Raw genomic sequence first — 8163 nt, 5'->3', positions numbered from 1 at the left:
ACTGCAGCCATTGCTTTATTGAATGCTGGATGTTGTTCATTATTGTTCTTTATTCTAGTGGCTGTTGCCATCTTTGCAGATCAAAGTGCTCTTTTCAAGGCTTTTTTAAAAGCCACGAGAGTAGATAGAATAAATCTTTCACTCTGGCAATATTTGAGCTTTGCTATTCAAGTGTGACCCCTGTGGGTCCTCCACCAAATGCCGTAGATTAACTATCAATAATGTCTGCTGTACCTTGGAGACCATGTGAGCCCAAGAAATGGCTTGGTTTTCAAGTGTTTGTCCATTTTCCTCTCTGGGTCTCCAAGTGATGCCCACACAGCCAAACAGTCAATAAGGTCTCACGAGGATGCATGTGTATATTGGAAGTTCTCCTTGTTCCAGTGGCTGTCATTGGCCAGTAGCTCCCCAGCTAGGGCTGGGACTCTATGACCACCTCCCTCCTCCACGTTGGGATTTTTATGTGGCTTGATTGTTTACAGGTCTTGCGCATGCCATCATAACAGCTGCCAGTTCCTCTGTGCAGCTGCCCTGCTGTGTCGGGAATGCACTGTCTTTCTGTCTTCATCCACACCCAGGGCTCCTATAGTCTTTCTGCTCTCCTCTTCTGTGATGATCCCTGAGCCTTGAGAGGAAAGGGTGTGATACAAATGTCCATTAGCACTGAATATTCTCAAGTCTCATTCTCTGCATGTTGGCCAGTTGTGGGTCTCTGTATTATTAGTCAATAGCACTACAAAAAGTAACTTCTCTGAGGAAGCCTGATACACCAGTCTATGCATGAATCCGTGGGTATAATGATACGTCATTAGGAGTCAGCTTAATATTATGTCTGTTAAACAGAATAGGAGCAGTAGGTTCTTCTCTAGGGTCTAGGACTACCTAGTTGTGGGTTCTTGAGCTCCATCTTATGGATGGGCCTTAGAGCCGATCAGAAAGTGGTTGGCCGCTCCTGTAACCTTCATGCCACTGTTGTGCCAGTGGGAATATCTTGCTGGGCCAGTCATATTTTAACTCATAGGATTCATAACTAGGTAGACTGATGTTTAATTAATTTTATCCCCAGGTGGCCTGAATAGCTCTTAACCAACACCCAAACACCATGAAAGATAGCTAGTAGGGATGATGTTTCCAGGTTAGGACCACCTTGGTTTCTGCGTGTTTATTTTTCTTTGCTTTTTAGATCAGTCTAGTATTGTCCAGGTTCAAGGCAATGTGTCTGTTTCCGTCTTTAACTCATTCCAGTTGATATGTTTGTATTTCCTTAGTTTGTTGACATTCGCCGTATTCTCAGCTGTTTTCTTCCAATGTTGGTGCTCCTCTTAACTCTTTCTTAGGATTTTTATTACTTATATATCAATCCTTCTCCTATCCTCCATCTATCCTTTAAAATTGTTTTTATTTAAAGTATTTTTTCCAGCTGGGTGGCAGCGGCGGCGCACACCTTTAATCCCAGCACTTGGGAGGCAGAGGCAGGTGGATCTCTGTAACACGAATTCTAGTAGGTCTTTTAATACAAAGCCCAGAACTAGATATTGGGGTAAATGCTGAAAGATCAGAGAGACAAAGGAAGAAGCCACTGTCAGGTCTTACCTCTAGGACTCCTCAGTCTGAAAAGCCTCGAGTTCTTTTCTCCTCACACCTTATCTCTCTTTCTCCATCCAGCCGTCACTTCCTGGGATTAAAGGTGTGTGTCACCACTGCCTGGCTGTTTCTTTCCTAGACTGAGTCAATCTCATACAGTCCAGGGTGGTTTTGAACTCACAGAGACCCAGACAGATCTCAGCCTCCTAGGTGATAGGATTAAAAGTGTGTGCCACCACTGCCTGGCATCTATGTTTAATCTAGTGGCTTGTTCTGTTCTCTGATCTTTAGGCAAATTTTATTAGGGTACACAATATATCACCACATTTCCCTTTTTGTCTAAAATAATAAAAAAGGTTATAACTAATATAAGAAAAACTATATACAGTAAGTATAAGTATATTCTCTCTCTCTCTCTCTCTCTCTCTATATATATATAAAGTCAAGAATTACATTAACAATGTTCAATCCATGAACATTTGACAAATTCAGAGAAAATACTCCATTATCTATCCTATTTTGGTGAGTCCAAAATGTGTACCTAATTCACTTTCTATCCTAACTTATATTACCAACTGAATACTATCTTTTGATGTCTTTCAAACTTATACACTTTACACCTCTTTAGTGAGTTTCTTTTCTGAATTTGTTAACAAGGAAAACTATAACTGTAACTATCTAATCTCCTCTCTCAGAGACCCAAGAAGGAAATAATATTACCTAAGTAAGCAGGAAGTACAAGCAAGCGACTTCCAAAAAACTGTAAGAAATGACAGAAACAACTGGCTGCCTGGACCCAAGGTTCCTCTGCAACTTTGGGGCATCATCTTTGGTCTACAGGCCTAGCTTATCTGACATACTTTTCTGTGAAGCAGGATTTTCTGAAAGGCTGTCCTACCTTGTGTGCAGCAGTCCATTTGTTGTGCCCCGTTTGTCCATTTGGACAGCATACTATCAGCAGTCAAGGCAAGGGCAGTTTCTTGCCCAGTGGCTAACTTGCCACAAAGAAAGTAAACTCCATATGGAGTTTCTCTGATGTCCATCATCTTCTCTGAAGTAGATTGGTGCTGCCAGGAGCAGACATGTCTCATTGTCATAAAAAAAAAAATCTATTATTAAAACATCTTAAATGCAATATTCTGTAGATCTCTGAAGTGTTTGAAGATGACCTGTTTATATAAAATAAATCTGTTTGACCTTGAAAACATGCCTAACCTGACAAGTTCCATTGTAATAGGTGACTAACTACTAACCTGCATTTCTTTTTTTTTTTTTTTCTTTCTTTTTTTTTTTTTTTTTGGTTTTTCGAGACAGGGTTTCTCTGTGTAGCTTTGCGCCTTTCCTGGAACTCACTTGGTAGCCCAGGCTGGCCTCGAACTCACAGAGATCTGCCTGGCTCTGCCTCCTGAGTGCTGGGATTAAAGGCATGCGCCACCACCGCCCGACTGCATTTCTTTATTATCCTAAATAGTTGGTAATAATAACTTTCAAGGACTAGAAAATTGCATTACATTGTTAAATGAACTGTATAGGTACAATACCTTGAACAAGATTAGAAGTATATGTACAGTATATTCTAACAAAAATAATTTCAATTTTGTATCAATGTACAAAATTTGTATACAATATACAAAAATCCAATCCAATGTAAAATATTTAAAACAAGTAGTTGCTTTTTAAAAGTAGATTCAATAATCTACCTTATCTTATATCTATATCCTCCCTTTTTTCTTTTCAGAGTAGATTCAATAATCTACCCTTTTATCCTATTATTTTTATATCATTTTTTAAGAGTAGATTCAATAATCTACTTTTTTATCCTATCATTTCTATATCATATCCCCCTTTCTTCTTTTAGACTATGACCAATAACCATTTTTAATGAACTACTAAACAAAGACAAACATCCATAATCCACTTTTTTGGAATGTGGGTGTAGGCTACTTCCTGCTGATTGGGGGCACTGGTAGTCTTATGGAGACATAAATACATTTTAGGATTATGGTCAATTTCTGATTGGAGTAGATTTTGAGGCTGTATCATTATCTCAGCTCGCCATCTTGATATTGTTCTGAGCAGTTTGTAGTCCAAAGCTGATTTTTTGGTGGTGTTTGTCAGCTTAATGGCATTATCATTGTCCATGTGGAATCATTGTTGTGGAGTCCTATCATCTTTTTGGAGACTTCAGAGATTGCATTAGGCGTGGTCATGGTTCACTGTAGAAAATATTTTCTGTGGGGACATTTTTTCTGGATGATTTGTCCTTTTTCTTCATATGTCTCATTTTTCCAGTGTTCTTCAGATTCCTAGCCTTCATTCTCCAGAAAGACAAAAACAAAACCCTTCCCCAACCCCAACTTTGGGGAGGTTCTCCTTTTAATCTTTATCAATTTTGATTTCTGGTTTCTCCTGAATTTTTTGTTCTTTCTTCTATAGTTATTCTAGAATCCAGAATATGGTTTTTTACAATAGGCATTAGGTTCTTTAATTCCTCTGGGAAGGACTTTCCTCCATGATGACAAGAAAGCACTGAACCAAATTTGACATGGGGACCTGCAAGAAGCCCCTCAGAGAGTTTCCGGATGGCAAGGGATTACCTTGTCTGTCCCTTACTGACCTACATTCCTTAGTCTAATGTCTGCTTTTACCACACCATCTGCATAATCCAGAGGGGAGGGGCATTCTGTTGCCATTGCTGCTTGAAAAAACATTGTTTCTAAGAATGACCTGGTTACAGTACCTTTTTAGGTGACCTTGTTTACTGCAATTGAAACATTTAACATTACTTTTTTTTTAATTCAAACCTCTGAAAATCATCTCTCCTATCCAAGCATCATCATGATCGAGATTCAATATTTATTGTATCTCAGATCCATTCCTCCAAAGGTGCTGATCTTGCCTTTAATGGCCTAATTACCCCTTTGCATTGTGCATTAGCATTTTCAAAAGCCAAAGATTCAATGATTATCTGTCTAGCTTCTGAATTTGGTATCATTCTATTTATTGCTGAAGTCAGTCTGTAAGAAATCAGTGAAGGTTTCTTTTGGGCCCTGTATAACTTTTATAAATGACTCAGTTTTCTTTCCTACTTCTTCAATTCTGTTGCAAGCATTTAAGGCTGCCATTGGGCATAAAGCCAGGGGTATGGTCATCATGTAAAAATTGTTTTTGTATATTAGCATAATTGCCTTCTCCAAGAAGTTGATCTTGGGAGATTTCCATACCTCTAGCCCTACTCCATTGTTCAATGGTCTTAGCCTCATCCTTCCACCAGGTCCTCCATTATAATTGGGGACCAACCTCTAAAACTGCTGTAACCAAATCTCTCTAGTCTTGAGGGTTAATTCTATTACACGTTGACCACAAGTTTAATATCTGCTTCATGAGAGATGAGTGGATGTCATATGATACTATTACTTTTTTGAATCTCCTCAAATCTTGAGGATATCTATCATTTGTCAGTTCCTGTGAGGTTACTGGATAGATTAAGGTTGGCTGTTTGAAAGTCTTCGGCTGTTTCTCTGTAACCTTGTAATTCAATGCTGAGATTGGTTCTCCTTTAAATTCTTCTGTCTGGGTCTGAATATCTCTATGATCTATTTTAATAAGTTTTTATAAGACTTGTATCTTGGCACTCATATCAACCAACTTGGCACTTATATAAACCAACTTTTTAAATGATAAAACAGAAATGATCAAACAAATAATATTTATAATTGACATTACATAAATCCCATCAACATTAATTATCCTCTCATTTAATTGTTCCATTTTCAGACCATCAATCATATTATCAAACAGAGACCAAACTCCCTCCATTGTAAAACTATTTCCCATTTTTAAATGTGGGAAAAAACTTTCTTTTAACTAATTCCTCCCTTTAAGAAATCCCAGTTGACTCACCAAATCTGTTGACAATGATGATTCAGATGATGGTGTGACAGCAGCCTGAGGAGGGGGCCCAGAGAAAGCCAAAGGAAAGAGAGCCAGCTGTTTGTATGGGGGAACACGCAAAAGCAGCTGTTTCCAGCGTGTTTAGAGCCTGGGCCTGGGGAGTTTGCTGCAGAGAGACTGCAACAAAAACTTAGCCTGCAGGGTAGTGACTCCAGCCGAGATGGGGTGGAGATTCTGGCCCTGTGTAACTTGGGTCTTTGCCATAGGCAAGTGTTTTGTTGTTGTTGTTGTTTTTGTGAATTTGTGCCCCAAAAGTTGGATGAAAGTTGCTCAAAATCTATATGGCCTTGTCCAGCAGTCTGGATGAATCTAGTGGTTACAAGAATCATTGCCACGTGAGCTGCCTGGCCTACAGGTTCCCAGCACAGTCGCTGTATTCAGGCATTCCTGGGGCTTCAAGCAGCTCTGCAGGGCAGAGAAAGTCACCAGCAGCCACTTAGGGTTTGGTCACATGAGTAGCCCCAGTAGGGGTGCGTGGGGTTCTGTGTGGTTGGGCACCAGATGTAACACGAATTCTAATAGGTCTTTTAATTAAAAGCCCAGAACTAGATATTGGGGTAAATGCTGAAAGATCAGAGAGACAAAGGAACAAACCACTGCTATGTCTTACCTCTAGGACTCCTCAGTCTGAAAAGCCTCTAGTTCCTGTCTCCTCACACCTTCTATACCTTTCTCCACCCAACCATCACTTCCTGGGATTAAAGGTGTGTGTGCTTCCCAAGCAAAGGCATGAGATCTCAAGTGCTGGTGCCACCATGCCTGGCTCTGTTTCTCTTCTAGACTGAGTCAATCTCATGTAGTCCTGGATGGCTTTGAACTCACAGAAATCCAGATGGATCTCTGCCTCCTGGGTGCTAAGATTAAAGGTGTGTGCCACCACTATGTACTTGGAAGTTTTTCTGTGTCCCAGCCGGCCAGCAGTCAGGACAAATCTCTTTCACTTGTGTCCTCCAAGTAAGCACACAGAGGCTTGTATTAATTATAACTGCTTGGCCATTAGCTCAGGCTTATTACTGACTAGCTCTTACACTTAAATTAACCCATAATTCTTATTTTTGTTTAGCCACGTGGCTTGGTACCTTTTCTCAGTTCTGCCTTGTCATTTTGCTTCCTCTGTGTCTGACTGGCAACTCCTGACTCAGCCTTCCTCTTCCCAGAATTCTCCTTATCTGCTTGCCCCACCTATACTTCCTGCCTGGCTACTGGCCAATCAGCATTTTATTAAACCAGTGTACAAAAGCGTTATCCCACAGCACCACTGCCTGGCATCTATGTTTAATCTAGTGGCTTGTTTTGTTCTCTGATCTTCATACAAATTTTATTAGGGTACACAATATGTCACCATATTGTGACTTTGAGGCCAGCCTAGTCTACAGAGTGAGTTCCTGGACAGCAAAGGCTACACAAAGAAACTCTGTCTCAAAAAACTAATAAAATAAAATATCTTTTCATATAGTATGTTTTGATCATATTATTTCTCTTCCCCCAACTCTCAGATCCTCCCCACCTTCCTATCCATCCAACTTCATGTTCTTTCTCAAAAAAAGAAAAACTAAAAAAAAAAAAAAACAAAAAAAAAACCCAAAACTGAAAACCAAAAAAAGAAAACAACCAAACAACAATAAAGAAAATCAGTAAGACAAAATGCAAAAGAAAAGAAACAAAAGTATGCAAAAAACATGAAGTCTGTTTTGTGTTGGCCAGGTACTCCTAGGCATGGGGCTTACCTGGAGTGTGGTTGAGATACCCAGTCACGCTCCATTTGAGAAAACGGATTTTCCTTTCCCAGCAGGTATCAATTGCAAATAGCTTCCTGGTTAGGGGTGGGACTTTGTGTCCACTTCTGCTTCCCAGTGCTGGGATTTTGTCTTGTTTGAATCTGTGCAGGCTTGTGTGTGCTGTCACAGTCTCTGTGAGTTCATGTGTGCATCCATCCTGCTGTGTCTGGGAGACACAGTTTCCCTGGAGTCTTCCTCCACTTCTGGCTCTTAGATTCTTTCTTCCTCCTCTTCCTCTTCTGAGCCTTGAGGGGAGGGGTTTGATGAAGCCATCCCATTTAGAGCTAACCGCTCCAAAGTCTCTCACTGTCTGCACATTGTCCAGTGTGGGTCTCTGTGCTAACCACCATCTTCAGCAAGAAGCTGCTTCTCTGATGAGGGCTGAGCACTGCTCTGACCTGAGTCCCAGTCTGGTGTCTCCTTCATCCACCTTAACCATTTTTGTGTGTGTTTCCTGCCTCCTAAATTTTCAAAGCTTTCTTCCCTGTAGTTTTTCTACGCCACTTCCTTTTTCCTTGTTTCTTCTATTCCTATCCATTAGATTTAAAATTCTGACAGTAATTTTGTTTCTGCTTTCTTCTTTTTTATTTTACTCAGTCATTTTTGGTAGTCTCCTGGCTTGGTGATATGTATCTGTTATTATAATATTTATATATTTTACCCCTAATTTATATTTGCTGCATGGGAATTGTAATCTCTATCCCACTTAGTATCTATACCTGCTATTCTGACTGAGTCAGAACAGAATTGATTATTTTCATGTGTATTGATGATCTTTGAAGTTTGCATCATTTTTTGGTGGCTTTTACTCCGTGGAAATTGTTGGAATTTACATTGAGAATGCTTT

Source organism: Peromyscus maniculatus, chromosome 1 (genome assembly GCF_049852395.1).
Source record: "Peromyscus maniculatus bairdii isolate BWxNUB_F1_BW_parent chromosome 1, HU_Pman_BW_mat_3.1, whole genome shotgun sequence".
NCBI lineage: Eukaryota > Metazoa > Chordata > Mammalia > Rodentia > Cricetidae > Peromyscus > Peromyscus maniculatus.
The sequence above is the reverse complement of the archived record's forward strand: the minus strand, read 5'-3'. Positions refer to the sequence as shown.